The following is a 20,870-nucleotide window of genomic DNA, read 5'->3' on the forward strand; positions in this document are numbered from 1 at the left end:
AGCAAATAAAAGCAAATGAAACAACTGATAAATAATTAATCTCAAAAATATACAAGCAGCTCATGCAGCTCAATGCCAGAAAAATAAACTACCCAATCAAAATATGGACCAAAGAACTAAACAGACATTTCTCCAAAGAAAACATACATATGGCTAACAAACACATGAAAAGATGCTCAACATCACTCATTATCAGAAAAATGCAAATCAAAACCACAATGAGGTACCATCTCACGTCAGTCAGAATGGCTGCTATCAAAAAGTTTATGAACAATAAATGCTGGATAGGGTGCAGAGAAAAGGGAACCCTCTTACACTGTTGGTAGGAATGCAAACTAGCACAGCCACTATGGAGAACAGTGTGGAGATTCCTTAAAACCTGGAAATAGAACTGCCATACAATCCAGCAACCCCACTGCTGGGCATACACACTGAGGAAACTTGATCTGAAAGAGACATGTGCACCCCAGTGTTCAGTGCAACACTGCTTACAATAGCTAGCAGATGGAAGCAACCTAGATGTCCATCGGTAGGCGAATGGATAAGAAAGCTGTGGTACATATATACAATGGAATATTACTCAGCTATTAAAAATCAATTTGAATCAGTTCTAATTTGATTAGTTAATCAATTAATTTGTTAATTAATCAATTGATTAACTGATTAATTAATCAACTAATCAATTAGTTAATCAGTTAATTTGAATCAGTTCTAATGAGGTGGATGAAACTGGAGCTTATTATACAGAGTGAAGTAAGTCAGAAAGAAAACACCAATAACACATATACATATGGGATTTAGAAAGATGGTAATGATGACCCTATATGCGAGACAGCAAAAGAGACACAGAGATAAAGAACAGAATTTTTGACTCCGTGGGAGAAGGTGAGGGTGGGATGATTTGAGAGAATAGCATTGAGACATATATATTACCGTATGTGAAACAAATCACCAGTTCAGGTTCAATGCAAGAGACAGGGTGCTCAAGGCCGGTGCACTGGGATGACCCTGAGGGATGGGATGGGGAGGAAGGCGGGAGGGGCGTTCAGGATGTGGGGCAAAGGTACACCCATGGCTAATTCAGTCAACCTATGGCACAAAAACCACTACAATATTGTAAAGTAATTAGTCTCCAATTAAAATAAATAAATTGATTTTAAAAAAGGAGAGATCAGATTTGTGGTTACGAGAGGCAGGGAGTGAGGGGAAGAGAAGTTGGATGAAGGCAGTTAAAAGATGTAAACTTCCAGTTATAAGATAAATATGTATTAGGGATAGAAGATACAGCATAATAACTATAATTAACATTGCTATATGTTATACATGAAAGTTGTTAAGAAAGTAAATCATAAGAGTTCTCATCACAGGAAAGAATTTTTTTCTTTTACTCTGTATGTATATGAGATGATAAATATTCACTAAACATACTATAATCATTTAATGATATATGTATAAGTCAAATCACTCTGTATTACACCTTAAACTTATACAGTGTTATATGTTAATTATATATCAATAAAACTGGATGGAAAAAATGAAAAAAAAAAAAAAGAGAGAGAAGAAGAAGAAGCTTCCACAAGCCTCTCAGCCTCAGCCATCAGAGGGGAGACAGAAGAAGTACGCTAGAAGGAATCTACAGCAGGAAAACTAAGGCAGAAGAGTGGACAAATGACCTGAAGGACACAATGGTGGAAATCTATGCCACAGAACAGAATATAGATAAAAGAATGAAAAGAAATAAAGACAGCCTAAGAGACCTCTGGGACAACATTAAATGAACCAATATTCATATTATAAGAGTCCCTGAAGAGAAGAGAGAGATAAAGGACCTGAGAAAATATTTGGAAGCGTTAAAAATATTTAAGGAGATAAAAGATGACAACTTCCCAAACACAGGAAAGGAAATAATCAACCAAATCCAGGAAGCACAGAGAGTTCCAGGCAGGATAAATTGAAGGAGAAGCACTCCAAGATACATAGTAATTAAACTGACAAAATTAAAGACAGAGATAAAATACTCAAAGAAACAAGGGGAAAAAAGGACAAATAACATACAAGGGAATTCCCTTCAGCTGATTTCTCAACAGAAACTCTACAGGCCAGAAGAGAATGGCATGATATGTTTAAAGTTATGAGAGGAAAGAACATACAATCAAGAAAACTCTATCAAGCAAGACTCTCCTTCAGATTTGTTGGAGAAATAAAAACCTTTCCAGGCAAGCAAAAGTTAAGAGAATTCAGCATCAGCAAAACAGCTTTACAACAAAGGATAAAGGAGATTTTCTAGGTAGGAAACACAAGAGAAGGAAGAGAACTACAGAAAGTACATCCAAAATAATCAAGAAAATGGTAATAGGATCATGCATATCTATAATTACCTTTAATGTAAATGGATTAAATGCACCAACCAAAAGACAGACTGGTTGGATGGATGAAAACATGTACATGTATGCACTTCTGCTTACCAAATCACTCTGCTTGACCCAACCCCCAACTTTACGTTATTATTTTACATGATTACATTAATTATGTTCCCATTATGGCTTGCAATTGTTCAGTTCAGTTCAGTTCATTTCAGTCACTCAGTCGTGTCCGACTCTTTGCGACCCCATGGGCTGCAACACTCCAGGCTTCCCCATCCATCACCAACTCCTGGAGTTTTCTCAAACTTATCTCCATTGAGTTGATGATGCCATCCAATCATCTTATCCTCTGTCGTCCCCTTCTCCTCCCACCTTCAATCTTTCTCAGTATCAGGGTCTTTTCAAATGAGTCAGCTCTTCCTAGCAGGTGGCCAAAGTATTGGAGTTTCAGCTTCAACATCAAAATGAACAAAATGAACATAAGAATAGACTGGTTGGATCTCTTTGCAGTCCAAGGGACTCTCAAGAGTATTCAAGACCACAGTTCAAAAGCACCAATTTTTTGGCGCTCACCTCTCTATAATCTGTCACATCTGTACTTGGCTACTGGAAAAACCATAGCCTTAACTAGAGGAACCTTTGTTGGCAAAGTAATGTCTCTGCTTTTTAATATGCTGTCTAGGTTGGTCATAACTTTCCTTTCAAGGAGTAAGCATCTTTTTATATCATGGCTGCAGTCACTATCTGCAGTGATTTTGGAGCCCCCCAAAATAAAATCTGCCACTGTTTCCACTATTTCTCCATCTATTTGCCGTGAAGTGATGGGACCAGATGCCATGATCTTTGCCTTGTGAATGTTGAGCTTTAAGCCAACATTTTCACTCTCCTCTTTCACTTTCATCAAGAGGTGAAAGTGTCATCTGTAGGGTTGTGGTGTCATCTACATATCTTAGGTTATTATTTCTCCTGGCAATCTTGATTCCAGCTTGTGCTTCCTCCAGCCCAATGTTTCTCATGATATACCCTGCATATAAGTTAAATAAGCACAGTCACAATATACAGCTTTGAGGTACTCCTTTTCCTATTTGGAACCAGTCTTTTGTTCCATGTTCAGTTCTAACTGTCACTTACTGACCTACATATAGGTTTCTCAAGAGGCAGGTCAGGTGGTCTGGTATTCCCATCTCTTTCAGAATTTTCCACAGTTTATTGTGATCCACACAGTCAAAGGCTTTGGCATAGTCAATAAAACAGAAATAGACGTTTTTCTGGAACTCTCTTGCTTTTTTGATGATCCAGGTGATGTTGGCAACTTGATTTCTGGATCCTCTGAATTTTCTCAAACCAACTTGAACATGTGGAAGTTAACGGTTCATGTATTGCTGAAGCCTGCCTTGGGGAATTTTGAGCATCACTTTACTAGCCTGTGAGATGAGTGCAATTGTGCGGTAGTCTAAGCATTCTTTGGGATTGCCTTTCTTTGGGATTGGAATGAAAACTGACCTTTTCCAGTCCTGTGGCCACTGCTGAGTTTTCCAAATTTGCTGGCATATTGAGTGCAGCACTTGTACAGCATCATCTTTTAGGATTTTAAATAGCTCAAGTGGAATTCCATCACTTCCACTAGCTTTGTTCATAGTGATGTTTCTTAAGGCTAGCTTGACTTCACCATTCCAGGATGTATGGGTCCAGGTGAGTGATCACACCATCATGATTATCTGGGTTATGAAGTTATTTTTGTACAGTTCTTCTGTGTATTTTTGCCACCTCTTCTTAACATCTTCTTCTTGTGTCAGATCCATATCACTTCTGTCCTTTATTTAGCCCATCTTTGCATGAAATTTTCCCTTGGTATCTCTAATTTTCTTGAAGAGATCTCTAGTCTTTCCCATTCTATTGTTATCCTATAGTTCTTTTCACTGATCACTGAGGAAGGCTTTCTTATCCCTCCTTGCTATTCTTTGGAACTCTGCCTTCAAATGGGTATATTTTTCCTTTTCTCCTTTGCTTTTTGCTTCTCTTCTTTTCACAGCTATTTGTAAGGCCCCCTCAGACAGCCATTTTGCTTTTCCACATTTCTTTTTCTTGGGGATGGTCTTGCTCCCTGTCTCTTGTATTATGTCATGAACCTCTGTCCATAGTTCATCAGGCACTCTGTCTATCAGATCTAGTCCCCTAAATCTATTTCTCATTTCCACTGTATAAGCATGAGGGATTTGATTTAGGTCATACATGAATGGTCTAGTGGTTTTCCCCACTTTCTCCAATTTAAGTCTGAATTTGGCAGTAAGGAGTTCATGATCTGAGCCACAGGCAGCTCCTGGTCTTATTTTTGCTGACTGTATCGAGTTTCTCCATCTTTGGTTGCAAAAATAGAATCAGTATAATTTTGGTGTTGACCATCTGGTGATGTCCATATGTAGAGTCTTCTCTTGTGTTGTTGGAAGAGGGTGTTTGCTCTGACCAGTGCGTTCTCTAGGCAAAACTCTATTAGCCTTTGCCCTGCTTCATTCTGTGCTCCAAGGACAAATTTGCCTGTTACTCCAGGTGTTTCTTGACTTCCTACTATTGCATTCCAGTCCGCTATAATGAAAAGGACATCTTTTTTGGGTGTTAGTTCTAGAAGATCTTCATGTCTTTGTAGATCCATTCAACTTCAGCTTCTTCAGTGTTACTGGTCAGGGCATAGACTTGGATTACCCTGATACTGAATGGTTTGCTTTGGAAATGAACAGAGATCATTCCGTCGTTTTTGAGACTGCATCCAAGTACTATATTTTTGACTCTTGTTGACTATGTTGACTACTCCATTCTTCTAAGAAATTCCTGCCCACAGTGGTAGATATAATTGTCATCCAAGTTAAATTCACCCATTCCTGTGCATTTTAGTTCACTGATTCCTAAAAGGTCAATGTTCACTCTTGCCATCTCCTGTTTGACCACTTCCAATTTGCCTTGATTCATGGACCTAACATTCCAGGTTCCTATGCAATATTGCTCTTTCCAGCATCAGACCTTGCTTCCATCGCCAGTCACAGCCTAACTGGATGTTTTTGCTTTGGCTCTATCTCTTTGTTCTTTCTGGAGCTATTTCTCCACTGATCTCCAGTAGCATATTGGGAACCTCCCGACCTGGGGAGTTCATCTTTCAGTGACCTATCTTTTTGCCTTTTCATGCTGTTCATGGGGTTCTCAAGGCAGGAATACTGAAGTGGTTTGCCATTTCCTTCTTCAGTGGACCACATTTTGTGAAAACTCTCCACCATGACCCATCCATCTTGGGTGGCCCTACACAGCATGGCTCATGGTGTCATTGAGTTAGACTAGGCTGTGGTCTATGTGATTAGATTGGTTAGTTTTCTGTGATTGTGATTTCAGTCTGTGTGCCCTCTGATGGAGAAGGATAAGAGGCTTATGAAAGCTTCCTGATGGGACAGACTGACTGAGGGGGTTACTGGGTCTTGTTCTGATGGGCAGGGCCATGCTCAGTAAATCTTTAATCCAATTTTCTGTTAATGGGTGGAACTGTGTTCCCTCCTTGCTATTTACCTGGGGCCAAACTATGGTGGAGGTAATGAAGATAATGGTGACCTCCCTTAAAAGATCCCATGCATGTACTGCTATAGTCAGTGCCCCCAACTCTGCAGAAGGCCGCCACCAACCCTCGCCGTCGCTGGAGACTCCCCGACACTCACAGGCAAGTGTCCTCTGGGTCACTATTCCTTTCTCCTGGGTCCTGGTGCACAAGGTTCTGTTGTGCCCTCCAAAAGTCTATTTCCCAGTCTAGCAGCCCTATGATGGGGTTAATGGTGACCTCCTCCAAGAGAACTTATGCCATACCCACACCCAGAGCCCCTGTCCCTGGGGCAGACCACTGCTCACCTGTACCTACACAGGAGATGCTCAAGCACAGTTCTGTCTCAGTCTCTGTGGGTCCCTGGGTCCTGGTGTGCACAAGGTTGTTTGAGCCCTCTGAGCATCTCTGGCTGGAATGGAGTTTGATTCTAAACACGAATTCTCCCCTCCTATCATCTTGCTGGGGCTTCTCCTTTGCCCCTGGGCATGGGGTATCTCCTCACAGCTGTTTCAGTGCCTACCATCTTACTGGGGTTTCTCTGACTTTGGATGCAGGGTCTCTATTCACAGCTGCTCCAGCGAAGCACAGGTGCTGCTCCAGCGAAGCACAGGTGCTGCTCCTGACCTTGGACGTGGGGTATCTCCTCATAGCCGTTGCTCCTGACTTTGGACTTGGGGTATCTCCTCTTGGCCGCGCACTGCTCCAGTGCTGCACAGCCATAATTATCTTTTATTTTTGGTCTGGTTATTTATTGTGAAAACTGATAAACATTTTTTACACTTCTGATTATGCAACTGTTACTCACTTAATACCATGGTATCATGATTGGTCAACATAAAAATAAGAGAACTCTATATCACCAAAGCTACCATTTAATAATAATAATTAAAAAAACAAACTTGTAATCACTTTTCAAAATTCAGATGCATATCAGAATTACCTTGAAATTTTTTGAAATATACAAATACTCAGGTTTTGCTCCCCCCCCCCCCCCAGAGATCCAGATATGTTTCTAATGAGCAGTCATGTTTAAAAACACCTGGACTATATGATGATATTTTGTTCTCCAATTTTTTTCATCTCTCTCTCTCTTTTTTTTTTTTTTTTTTTTTTTTTAATGTTCTTTCTCAAGCCTTTATCAAGTATAGCAGAAGAGCTTTGGTGTGTGTCTGTGTGTGTGTAATTTATATTTTAGGAAACGTGAATTTTTGCCTAACTGAATTACCTATGGCATTTTGATTCCACTTATTTGATTTAGTATGACTAGAATGCTAGCTTTCTAACGAAAAAATAGAGATAATAGAGATGTGCCAAGCAACAAAGGTTTACTGTGTAGTATTGGGAACTATAGTAAGTATCCTGCAATAACCTATGATGAAAAATAATTCTGAAAATAGTACATGTGTATTTATATAGCTGAATCACCTTGCTGTGCACTTGAAACATTGTAGGTCAGCTATATGTCAAAAATATATATTAACAGTAAATAAATGAAATAAATTAAAACCATAAAAAAATGGATGGGCTCTACCCATTGAGACTTTGATCACTTAGTCCTATTCCCTAAGGGTGGACTCAAGGAACAGGAAGGCTGACAATGGTTCTTAGCCCCATACCAATTAAATCAGAGTTTCTGGCTATAAGTCCAGGGCATTAGTTGACTTTTTAAAATGTATTTATTTTTAATTGAAGGATAATTGCTTTACAATATTTTTATTTCCTCCATACATAAAGAAGAATTAGCCATAGGTGTACATATGTCTCCTCACTGTTGAACCTACCTCCCACCCTTTTTCACACCTCTAGGTTTTTGTTTTTGTTTTTGTTTTTTTTCATTTATTTTTATTAGTTGGAAGCTAATTACTTTACAATATTGTAGTGGGTTTTGTCATACATTGACATGAATCAGCCATGGATTTACATGTATTCCCCATCCTGATCCCCCCTCCCACTTCCCTCTCTACCCAATCCCTCTGAGTCTTCCCAGTGCACCAAGCCCGAGCACTTTTCTCATGCATCCAGCCTGGGCTGGTGATCTGTTTCACCACAGATAATATACATGATTCGATGCTGTTCTCTCAAAACATCCCACCCTCACCTTCTCCCACAGAGTCCAAAAGTCTGTTCCGTACATCTGTGTCTCTTTTTCTGTTTTGCATATAGAGTTATCATTGCCATCTTTCTAAATTCCAAATATATGTGTTATTATGCTGTAATGTTCTTTATTTTTCTGGCTTACTTCACTCCGTATAATAGGCTCTAGTTTCATCCATCTCATTAGAACTGACTCAAATGAATTCTTTTTAAAGGCTGAGTAATATTGTGTGGTGTATATGTACCACAGCTTCCTTATCCATTCATCTGCTGATGGGCATCTAGGTTGTTTCCATGTCCTGGCTATAATAAACAGTGCCGCGATGAACATTGGGGTACACGTGTCTCTTTCAGATGTGGTTTCCTCGGTATGTATGCCCAGAAGTGGTATTGCTGGGTCATATGGCAGTTCTATTTCCAGTTTTTTAAGAAATCTCCACACTGTTCTCCATAGAGGCTATACTAGTTTGCATTCCCACCAACAGTGTAAGAGGGTTCCCTTTTCTCCACACCCTCTCCAGCATTTATTGCTTCTAGACTTTTGGATAGCTGCCATCCTGACTGGTGTGTAATGGTCCCTCATTGTGGTTTTGATTTGCATTTCTCTGATAATGAGTGATGTTGAGCATCTTTTCATGTGTTTGTTATCCATCTGCATGTCTTCTTTGGAGAAATGTCTGTTTAGTTCTTTGGCCCACTTTTTGATTGGGTCATTTATTTTTCTGGAATTGAGCTTCAGGAGTTGCTTGCATATTTTTGAGATTAGTCCTTTGTCTGTTGCTGCATTCGCTATTATTTTCTCCCAATCTGAGGGCTGTCTTCTCACCTTACTTATAGTTTCCTTTGTTGTGCAAAAGCTTTTAAGTTTCATTAGGTCCCATTTGTTTAGTTTTGCTTTTATTTCCAATATTCTGGGAGGTGGGTCATAGAGGATCCTGCTGTGATTTATGTCGGAGAGGATTTTGCCTATGTTCTCCTCTAGGAGTTTTATAGTTTCTGGTCTTACATTTAGATCTTTAATCCATTTTGAGTTTATTTTTGTGTATGGTATTAGAAAGTGTTCTAGTTTCATTCTTTTACAAGTGGTTGACCACTTTTCCCAGCACCACTTGTTAAAGAGGTTGTCTTTTTCCATTGTATATCCTTGCCTCCTTTGTGGAAGATAAGGTGTCCATAGTTTCGTGGGTTTATCTCTGGGCTTTATATTCTGTTCCATTGATCTATATTTCTGTCTTTGGGCCAGTACCATACTGTCTTGATGACTGTGGCTTTGTAGTAGAGTCTGAAATCAGGCATGTTGATTCCTCCAGTTCCATTCTTCTTTCTCAAGATTACTTTGGTTATTCGAGGTTTTTTGTATTTCCATACAAACTGAGAAATTATTTGTTCTAATTCTGTGAAAAATACCGTTGGTAGCTTAATAGGGATTGCATTGAATCTATAGATTGCTTTGGGTAGAATAGCCATTTTGACAATATTGATTCTTCCCATCCATGAACACGGTATGTTTCTCCATCTGTTTGTGTCCTCTTTGATTTCTTTCATCAGTGTTTTGTAGTTTTCTATGTAAGGCCTCTTATTGAGGTCCGAGGGGAAGGCCGGGATTCATCTCGATTCAAAGCAGGGGAATCGGCCCTCATCTCGAGATAAGGGAGGGAACACAGGGCTCTTCTCAAGTTCTGGCAAGAAGTTTGGGGTTCCTCTCAAGTTGTGACGGGTATCTCGGGTAACTCCAGAGTTGCATAAAAGGAGTCACGCTTCCTTTTGAGTTGTGAGGGGGAAAGGGGGATTGCTCTTGAGTCACTGCAGTGGAATTGGGCCTCATCTCACATTGACGGGTGAATCTCGTGGTTCCTCTTGTGTTGTAGCGGGAATCTTGGGGAACCTCTAGAGTTGCATAAAGGAGGACAAGCCTCCTTTAGAGTTGTGAGGGGGAACGTGGGATTGCCTTCGAGTCACTGCAGGGGAATTGGCCTCATCTTGATTTTGTGGTGGGGGGCGGGAAGCGGGAATCTCATGTTTTTTCTCTAGTTGTGACGGGAAACTCGGGATTCTTTTCTAATTGCAACAGGACCTCAGAGAACCTCTTGTGTTGCCAGAATGGAGTCAGGCCCCCTTTCGACTTTCAAGGGGCTCTTCGGGATTCCTCTTGAATCCCGCTGGAGGGGAATAGAGCCTCATCTTCAGTTGAGCTGGGAAACTCAGTGTTCCATTCCATTTGCAACAGGTATCTCGGGGTTCCTATTGAGTTTCAACAGGGGAGTCAGGCTTCATCTCGTGTTGAGGCATGGAACTCCGCTTTCCTCTCGTGTTGTAAAATTGCTGTCAGGGCTTCTGTCAAGTTGGGACAGGGAACTGGGCTTTTTCTAGAAGTGTAACAGGGGCATCAGACCTCCCTTCGTGTTGTGAGCAGAACTCGTGTTTGATTCAAGTCACTGCAGGAAATTCAGGCCTTATTTCGAGTTGAAGTGAAACTCGGTGTCTTTTCAATTTGTGGCAGTAACCTCGAGGTTCCTCAGGTTGTAATAGGTGAGATAGACCTCCACTTGAGGTGCAAGGGGAATGTTGGGATACCTCTCGAGTCAAATCAGGGTAATCAACACTCATCTTGAGATGAGTTGGGGAACACGGGGTTCTCATGTTGTGGCGGGAAACAGGGTTCCTCTTGAGTTACGATGGGAGTTTCTGGAAACATCTGGAGTTGCATGAAAGGTAGTCAGGCCTCCTTTCAATTTGTGAGAGGAAACTCAGGATGTCTCTCGAGATGCTGCATGGGAAAAGGGCCTCATTGCACGTTAAGTGGGGGAGGGGGGGTTTCGTGATTTTTCTTGAGTGGTGATGGGAAGCTCGGGGTTCCTCTGGAGTTGCAATGGGGACCTCAGGGTACCTCTCGAATTTCCACAGTGGAATCAGGCCTCCTTTCAAGTGGCGAGGGGCTCCTCAGGATTCTTCTTGGGTCACTCCAGGGGAATAGGCTATCATATCAAGTTGAGGTGGAAAGTGGGGTTCCTCTCCAGTTGCAAAAGGAATCTCAGGGCTCCTATTGAGTTTCAACAGGGGAGCCAGTACTCGCCTCATGTTGAGGCTAGCACCTCCACTTTCCTCTCAAATAGTAAAAGGGGTGTCAGGTCTTTTGAGTTGAAGTGGGGAACTTGGGCTTTTTCTAGAGGCACAACATGGGAGTCAGCCTTCCTTTCGTGTTGTGAGGGTAAACTAGGGGTTCCATACGAGTCACTGCAGGAAAATCAGACCTTATCTGGAGTAGAGGGGGAACTCAGTGTCCTATCAACTTGCGGTAGGAATCTCAAAGTTTCTCTCATGTTGCAATAGGTCAGAGGGGCCTCCACTTAAGGTGTGAGGGGAAAGTCCAGATTCCTCTTGAGTTGAAGCAGGGGAATCGGCCCTCAATTCAAGACGAGGTGGGCCTCTTCTTGTGTTGTGGTGGGAAAGTCGTGGTTCCTCTTGATTTGTGACAGTTATCACGGGAAACCTTCTGGATTCCCTCAATGGGAGTCAAGCCTCCTTTTGAGTTGTGAGGGGGAATGCAGAATTGCTCTCAAGTCACTATAGGGGAATCGGGCCTCAACTCTCATTGAGGGGTGAATCTCATGGTTTTTCTTGAGTTGTGATGGGACGCTCAGGGCTCCTGTCAAGTTGTGACAGGGGCCTCAGGGAACCTCTCTTGTTGCCACAGTAGAGTCAGGCCTCCTTTTGAGTTGTCACGGGCACCTCAGGATTCCTCTCCAGTTGCTACAGGGGAATAGGGCTTCAGCTCGACTTGAGGTGGGGAATTCAGGGATCCTCTCCAGTTGTGACAGGGATCTTAGGCAAACTCTTGAGTTGCATAAAGGGAGTCAAGCCTCCTTTCAATTTCAAGAGGGAACTTGGGATGGCTCTCTTGGTGCTGCAGGGGAGATGGGGCTCATCTCACATTGAGGTGGGAAACACAGTGTTCCTCTCCAGGTGTGACAGGATCTCAGGGTTCTGATCAAGTTACAACAGGGGAGTCAGGCCTCATCTAGTGTCGAGTCATAGAAATCTGTTTTCCTCTTGAGTTGTAAATGGGGTGTTAGGCTTCCTGTGAGTTGAGGTGGGGAACTCGGGCTTTTTCTAGAAATGCAACAGGCAAGTTAGACCTCCCATAGTATTGTGAGGGGAAACTTGGGGTTCCAATTGAGTTGCTGCAGGGGAATCAGGCCTTATCTAGAGTTGAGGGGAAACCCAATGTCCTTTCAATTTGTGACAGGAACGTTGGGGATTGCCTGAAATTGCAATAGATGAGAAAGGCCTCCTCTTGAGGTGTGAGGGAAAATTAGGGCTTCCTGTCGGGTTGCACGTGTATCTCGGGATCTTCTGGAGTTGCATAAAGGGAGTCAAGCCTCTTTTCGAGTTCCAAGGGGGAACGAGAGAATGCTCTCCTGTCACTGCAGGGAATCAGGCCTTATCTCGCGTTGAGGTGGGAATCTCATGGTTTTTCTAGTATTGCATCGGAAAACTCAGGGATCCTCTCGAGTTGCAAAGGGGACTTCATGGAAGCTCTCATGTTGCATCTGGGTAATCAGTCCTCCTTTTGAGTTGTGATGAGCACCTCGGGATTCCTCTTGGGTGGCTGCAGAGGAATAGCACCTCATCTCAAGATGAGGTGTACAACTCAGTGTTCCTCTCCAGTTGCAACAGGGATCTCGGGATTCCTATCGAGATTCAACAAGGGAGTCAGGCCTCTTCTCATGTTGAGGCATGAAACTCCACATTACTCTTGAATGGTAAAAGGGGTGTCAGGCCTCATGTTCAGTTCAGGTGTGAAACTCTGCTTTTTCTAGAAGTGCAGCAGCAGAGTCACATCTCCCTTCATGTTGTGAGGGGAAACTTGGGCTTCCATTCAAATCGTTGCAGGGGAATCAAGTCTTATCTCCTGTTGAGGGGGAACTCAGTGACCTTTTGACTTGTGGCAGGAACCTTGGGGTTCCTCCTAGTTGCAATAGGTGAGATAGGCCTCTTGTTTAGGTGTGAAGGGAAAGTTGGGATTCCTCTTGACTCGCCATTCCATTCTAGGAATCAGTCCTCATCTCGAGATGCAGTTGTAAACTTGGAGTTCCTCTCTACTTGTTATGGGTATCTGTTGGAACCTCTAGAGTTGCATAAAAGGAGTCAATCTTCCTGCCAAGTTTAGAGAAGGAACTAGGGTTTGCTCTCGAGGCACTGCAGAGAAAAAGGCCTCACCTTGAGTTGAGGGGGTAATCTCAAATGTTTTCTCGAGTTGTGGCAGGAGGCTTGGTGATCCTCTCGAGTTGTGTCGGGGACCTAAGGGAATTCATGTTGCTATGTTGCCACAGTGGAGTCAGGCCTACTTTCCAGTTGAGGGGCACCTTAGAATTCTCCTCGAGTTGCTGCAGGGGAATAGGACATCATCTCGATTTGAGGCTGTAAACTCAGAGTTTCTCACCAGTAGCAACAGGGATCTAGGAGTTCTCATTGAGTTTCAACAGGGGAGTGAGGCCTCGTCTCGTGTTGATGTACGGAACTCTACTTTCCTCTAGAGGAAATGAGGTAGGGATGAGGTAGGGAACACAGGGCTCTTCTCGAGTTGTGTCGGGAAACTCGGGGTTCCTCTCAATTTGCAATGGGTAACTCAGGGAACCTCTGGAGTTACATAAAGGGAGTCAAGCCTCCTTTCAAGTGTGAGGGGGAATGCGGGTTTGCCTTCTAGTCACTGCAGGGGAATCAGGCCTCATCTCACGTTGAGTGGGAATCTCGTGGTTTTTCTCATGGTTTTGCAATGGGAAGCTTGGAGTTCCTCTCAAGGTGTGACGTGAACTTCAGGGAACCTCTCGTATTGCCTCAGGGAAGTCAGACCTACTTTCCAGTTGTGAGTGGCACTTTGGAATTCTCCTCTTGTTGAGTTGAGGCAGGCATCTCGGACTTCTAGAAGTGCAACATGAGAGTCCATCTTCCATTCGTGTTGTGAGGGGAAATTCGGTGTTCCATTCAAGTCGCTAAAGGGGAATCATACTTTATTTCAAGTTGAGTGGGACCTCAGAGTCCATTCAACTTGCAGCAGGAAACTCAGGTTTCCTCTAGAGTTGGAATAGGTGAGACAGACCTCCTCTTGTGGTGCGAAGGGAAGTCGGGATTCTTCTCAAGTCAAAGAGGGGAATAGGCTCTCATTGCAAGATGTGGTGGGGAACTCAGAGCTCTTCTTGAGTTGCAGCAGGAAATTCAAGGTTCCACTCAAGTTGTGATGGGTATCTCATGGAACCTCTGCAGTTGCATAAAGGGAGTCAAGCCTCCTCTCGAGTTTCGAGAGGGAACTCGGGATTGCTCTCAAGGTGGTGCAGGGAAACAGGGCCTCATCTCGTGTTGAGGTGGGAATCTCGTGGTTTTTCTTGAGTTGAGGCGGGGAAGCTCAGGGTTCCTCTTAAATTGCGACTATTGTCTCCAGGAACTTATGGAATTGCATAAAGGGAGTGAAGCCTCTTGCGAGTTCCAAGGGGTAACGTGGGATTGTTCTCGAGACACTGCAGAGGAATCCAGCCTCATCTCACGTTGAGGGGGGAATCTCGTGGTTTTTCACCAGTTGCATCGGGAAGCTCGGGTTTTCACTCGAGTTGCAACAGGGACATCAGGTAAACTCCCATGTTGCCAGAGCGGAATCAGCTCTCTTTTTGAGTTGAGGGTAACCTTGGTGTCCCTTCGACTTGTGGTGGGAAACTCGGGGTTCCTTTCGAGTTGGGATGGGCATCTCAGGAAACCTCTGGAGTTGCATAAAGGGAGTCAAGCCTCCTTTTGAGTTGCAATGGGGAACGAGATTTCTCTCAATTCACTACAGTGAAATCAGGCCTCATCTTGCTTAAGGGGGGAATCTTGTAGTTTTTCACGAGTTGCGGCAGAAATCTTAAGGATCCTCTTGTGTATCGACAGGGACCTCTGGGAACGTCTCGTGTTGCCTCAGGGATGTCAGGCCTCCTTTCAAGTTGTGAGAGGCAACTTGAAATACCTCCCAAGTCACTGCAGGGGAGTACAGCTTCATCTCGATTTGAGGCTGGAAACTCGGGGTTACTCTCCATTTGTGACAGGGATCTCGGGGTTCCTATCGAGTTTCAACAGAGAAGTCAGGCCTCGTCTCTTGTTGAGGCATGGAACTCCACTTTTCTCTCGAGTTGTAAAAGGGGTATCAGGCCTCCTGTAGAGGTGAAGTGGGGAACTTGGCTTTTTCTATAGGTGCATCAGGGAAGGCAGTGCTCCCGTCTTGTTGTGAGGGGAAACTCGCCATTCCATTCTAGTCACTGCAGGGGAATCAGGTTTTTATTCGAGTTGAGGGGAAACCCTATGTTCTTTCGAATTGTGGCAGGAAATTCGGGGTTCTTCCCACATTGCAGTAGGTTAGACAGTCCTCCTCTTGAAGTGCAAAAGGAAAGTCAGGATTCATCTCATGGCAACACTGGGGAAATGGCCCTCATCTCAAGATGAGGTGGGGAACACAGTGCTTTTCTTGAGTGCCATGGGAAACTCGAGGTTCCTCTTGAGTTTTAATGGGTATTTCAGGGAACTCTCAAGTTGCATAAAGGGAGTCAAGCCTCCTTTCAAGTTGCGAGGTGGAACGCTGGATTGGTCTCGAGTCACTGCAGGGGAATTGGGCCTCATCTCGTTTGAGGGGGGGATCTCGTGTTTTTTCCTCAAGTTGCGGGGGAAAGCTGGGGTTTCCTTCAAGTTGTGAAGGGAAACTTAGGGAACCTCCCATGTTGCCTCAGGGAAGTCAGGCCTAATTTTAAGTTGCAAGGGGTACTTTGGGATTCCTCTCAAGTCGCTGCAGGGAAATAGGGCCACATCTCGAGTTCAGGTGGAAACTCAGGTTTCTTCTCCAGTTATGACAGGGATCTTGGGGTTCCTATCGCGTTTCCACAGGGGATTCAGATTTCGACTCGTTTTGAAGCATGGAACTCTGCTTTCCTCTCGAGGTGTGAAAGGTGTGTCAGGCCTCCTCACGAGGTCAGGTGGGGAACCTGGGCTTTTTCTAGAGGTGCAACAGGGGAGCCAGACCTCCCTTTGTGTTGTGAGTTGATATGCGGGGTGCCATTTGAGTCAGTGTGGGGGATTCGGGCCTCTTCTAGCACTGAGGGGGAATCATGTGGTGTTTCTCGAATTGCTGCAAAAAGCTTTGGGTTTCTCTCGAGTTGCAACAGGGACCTCAGGGGACCTCTTACGTTGCCTCAGGGAAGTCAGGATTCCTCTCGAGTGGAAGCAAGAGAATCAGCCCCCATATCAAGATGAGGTGGGGAACACCAGGCTCTTCTCGAGGTGCAGCAGGAAACCCGGGGTTCCTCTGGAGTTGCAATGGGTATCTCGGGAAACTTCTGTTGTTGGATAAAGAGAGTCGAGCCTCCTTTCAAGTTGCCAGAGGGAACTCAGAATGGCTCTCAAGGTGCTACAGGGAAAAGGGGACTCATCTCGCATTGAAGGGTAAGTCTCATGGTTTTTCTCGAGTTGTGGCAGGAAGATTTGGATTCCTCTCGAATTGCAACGGGGACCTCAGGGAACATCTCGTGGTGCCTCAGGGAAGTCAGATCTCCTTTTGAGTTGCCAGGGGCACCTTGAGATTCCTGTCGAGTTGCTGCAGGGGAAAATGGCCTCATCTCGTGTTGAGTCAGGAAACTCGGGGTATCTCTCCAGTTGCAACATGGATCTTAGGGTTCCTATCGAGTTTGCACAGGGGAGTCAGGCCTCATCTCTTGTTAGGGCATCAAACTAAGTTTTTATCTCGAGTTGTTAAAAGGGGTGTCAGGCTTCCTGTCAAAATGAGGTGGGGACCTCGGACTTTTTCTCAAGGTTCAACAGGGGAGTCTGACCTCCTTTCCTGTTGTGAGCAGAAACGTGGGGTTCAATTCGAGTCACTGCAGGGGAATCATGCCTTATGTCGAGTTGAGGGGGGTTCAGTGTTCTTTTGACTTGCAGCAAGAACTTTGGTGTTCCTCTCTAGTTGCAATAGGTGAGAAAGGCCTCCTTTTGAGTTGTGAGGGGAAAGTGGGGTTTCATCTTGAGTCGAAGCACGGAAATTGACCCTCATCTCGAGATGAGGTGGGGACCACAGTGTTCTTTTTGAGTTGCTATGGGTATCTCGGGGAAACACTGGAGCTGCATAAAGGGAGTAAAGCCTTCTTTCAGGTTTCAAGAGGGAACTCAGGATTATGCTCTAGGCACTGCAAGGGCATCCGGTCTCATCTCGCTTTGAGTGGGAATCTTGTGATTTTTCTCTAGTAGTGGTTGGAAGCTTGGGTTTCCTCTCGAGTTTCAATGAGGACCTCAGGGAACCTCTCGATTACCACAGTGAAGTCAGACCTCCTTTCGAATTGCATGGGGAAACTTGGGATTCCTCTCAAGTCGCTGCAGGGGAATAAGGTCTTATCTCGAGTTGAAGTTGGAAACTCAGTGTTCCTCTCTAGTTGCCAGAGGGATCTCAGGGGTCCAATCGAGTTTCAATGGGGGTCAGGCCTCATCTCGTTTAGAGGCATGGAATTCTGCTTTCTTCTCAAGTTGTAAAACGGGTATCAGGCCTCCTGTCATGTTGAGGCAGGGAACTGGGCTTTTTCTATGGGTGCGACAGGGGAGGCAGGGCTCCCTTCATGTTGTTAGGGCAAACTCGGGGTTCCATTCAAGTCACTGCAGGTGAATCAGGCCTTATCTCGAGTTGAGGGGGAACTTGGTGTCCTTTCGACTTGTGGCAGGAACCTCGGGGTTCCAGTTGAGTTGCAACGGGTATGTTGGGGAACCTTTTGAGTTTCATAACTGGAGTCAAGCCTCCTTTTGAGTTGTGAGGGGGAATGCGGAATTGCTCTTGATTCACTGCTGGAAAATCAGGCCTCATCTCGCGTTGCAGGGGGAATCTCTTGGTTTTTCTCGAGTTCCGTCGGGAAGTTTGGGGTTCCACTTGAGTTGTGACGACGTCAGGTAACCTCTCGTGTTGCCAGAGCAGAATCGAGCCTCCTTTCAAGCTGCACGGGGCACCTCGTTATTTGGCTCAAGTCGCTGCAGGGGAATATGGGAAAACTCTAAAAACAAAGCAAAAAGTCTGTTTTCATTTATAGGCCTACAGGCTGTCTTTCATTTTACAATTTGCAGCTTCGGTTTTACAACTTTCGCCACTAGTCAGAATGGACATCGAATCACAAAACAGTCTAGATCTCAAAGGTCTCTTCTCCTTTCCATTAGGCGCAAAATATTTTAAAGTGACTTATCTCACAAATAAACAACCAGGCAAACAAAAAGCACTAACAAGCTAAAGAATCTCTATCATATCTCACCCAACAGAGACCTCATCATCCCTTGGCAGAGATTACCAAATGTCAATCATAGAACTAGATTCCTCACTTCGCTGCTACCTCTGAGGGGAACTCATCACCCTGGCGCAATTAAATTCTGTTTTTGTTGTTGTGGGGTTTTTTTGTTTTTATTTTTATTTTTCTGCTCCACGGCTTGTAGGATCTTGGTTCTCCCACCAGGGATTGAACCTGGGCCCTCGGTAGTGACAGCACAAAATCCTAACCACTGGATAGCCAGGGAATTTTCTGATTAACTTCTAGTATTAACAGATTGCCAGGAATGCAAGTCAGCCTGGCCTAGAGGTCTGGTGCCCTTCCTTCATGGACCAGCTATGGAAAGGGGCACAGCTCAAAAGACAAGTTAGACAAGTCACAGACAGACTTGACCAGAAACCAAATCAAAGAATCAAAAGGAAAAGTGAGGAAGCACAGTTAGCATAGGTAATGTTCTAGGCTTCCCTCATAGCTCAGTTGGTAAAGAATCTGCCTGCAATGCAGGAGACCCAGGTTCCGTTCCTGGGTCAGGTAGATCCACTGAAGAAGGAAATGGCAACCCATTCCAGTATTCTTGCCTGGAGATTCCCATGGACAGAGGAGCTTGGCAGGCTATAGGCCATGGGGCCACAAAGTCAGACATGATTGAGCGATTAATACTTTCATTTTTTCCACTTTGAATTCCTTGTATCACAGCATGACCTGTGGGAGAGAGGGGAAGGGAATGGGGAAGAGGTTCAGATTAAATTGGACTTGAGATGTCTTACTCCATACACATCTTTCTCTTTTGCCTCTTTTGTTCTCTGACTTGTCTCTTTGTGTCTTTGTGTCTCCACATCTCTTTGAGGATGGCTTACCTCTCCTCTACTCACTCCAACTTCCTATCCTGGTCCCTACCCTGACCTAAACACACCATGAACAGTGGAGAGGTTCTATCTGAAATCTAACTTGAGTGATTTCTTTTGAAGTTTCTCACCTGGAGACTGAGGAGAAAATTTTATATGGAGGGATCATCAACTCTCATAGTCCCCAACATTCCATTGAACTTTTAGATTTCCTCATGAATCTTCCTCAATTTTCACCTTGGAGGAAGAGATGATGGGAAGGAAACATATAAGAATAGGGACAATGGACTTCCCTGGTGATACAGTAGATAAGAATCTGCCCATTGATTCAGAGGACACGGATTTGATCCCTGGTCTGGGAATACTCCTCGTGCTGTGGAACTAAATCTATGTGCCACAACTACTGAGCCCATGTACTTAGAGCCTGGGCTCCACAACAAGAAAGGCCACCACAATGTACTGCAATGAAGAGTAAACCCTGATCGCTGCAACTAGAGAAAGCCTGTGAGCAGCAGCGAAGATGTAGCACAATCAAAAATAAGGAAAGAAATGTATAAATTATAAAAAAAAAGAATAGGGATGGTGTGCATTGGAAATAAGATGGAGATGGCAATAAAGACAGATTCACCATTACCAAGGGTGGGCATTGGAAATGGGTAGAAATAAACCCTGGAAGAAGCAGGAAGCGATGATAAAGATGAATGAAACTGAAGACAAAAATTAAGATGGAGATGTGGATGGAATGAAGACCAGATAGAGATTGGGATAGGAAAGAATCTGAGGATATGATATGGATCAGAATGAGAATAAAGAGAGAAAGAAGGATCTGTAGGGATGGGGAATAGAGCTGAGGAGAGGAGTACAGAGATGGTGATAAGAGTGGAAATAGAATGGGAGTGGAAACAGGAATAGGATGGAATCATGAAACTTTACTTGCTATCTCCAGAACCTTCAGCTTTCTGCGCTTGTCTGTTTTGGCAGCTTGACTTTTTGTAGGATTATTCCCATCCTTGCTAGCATCATTCTTTTTCCCTTTGGGTGCCTTCGCTTTCTTCTTTGCAAGTGCCTTTTTAGGCTTGGGATCTGGCTTTGGAGGAGCAGGTTTAACAGATAACCTTGTAGATCTTCTCTGTGGTTTGTCCTTCACCTTGGTTTTATCTCCTGTAGCATTCGCTTCGGTCTTTCTCTCGGGCATAATGGTAGACACACATAATGGGCACAATGAGTATAATGGTAACACATAACGGTGTTAGACACAGAGGGATGCTGTTATGTACAGGTTTTGTTTAGTCCACAGATCACTCTTCCCTCTTCTACATTGCTCCTGTTATTAGTAATTCTTATCCAATTACATTCCCACAAATATTTTACAATATGCTTGCTATGCTGGCATTTTCTTTGGGATTGCATTGAATCTATAAATCTATTTGAAGAGACTAAATATATTACTCTTCCAATCCATAAACAAATCTTTCTATCTCTCTAGATCTTCTGCAGTGCTCATTTCAGTACCACATAAACTATTTTGATCTTCTGTAATGTCTATCATTAGAGTTTTACCATTTTCCCTGAAGAGGTCTTATACATATTTTGGTAGACTTATACCTAGGACTTCTTTTTTTTTTTTTTTTTTTTTTTTTAATACCATTGCGAATTTTTTATTTCAATTTTTGGTTTCTTACCA

General features: G+C 43.8%; 1 pseudogene; it reads right to left on the bottom strand.

The window, feature by feature from the left end:
* Positions 1 to 20,115: 20,115 nt before the first annotated feature.
* LOC136150044 (non-histone chromosomal protein HMG-17 pseudogene) lies at positions 20,116 to 20,381 on the bottom strand (annotated as a pseudogene).
* Between the last annotated feature and the right edge of the window lie 489 nt (positions 20,382 to 20,870).

The sequence above is a fragment of the Muntiacus reevesi genome, chromosome 18, assembly GCF_963930625.1.
Source record: "Muntiacus reevesi chromosome 18, mMunRee1.1, whole genome shotgun sequence".
Lineage (NCBI taxonomy): Eukaryota > Metazoa > Chordata > Mammalia > Artiodactyla > Cervidae > Muntiacus > Muntiacus reevesi.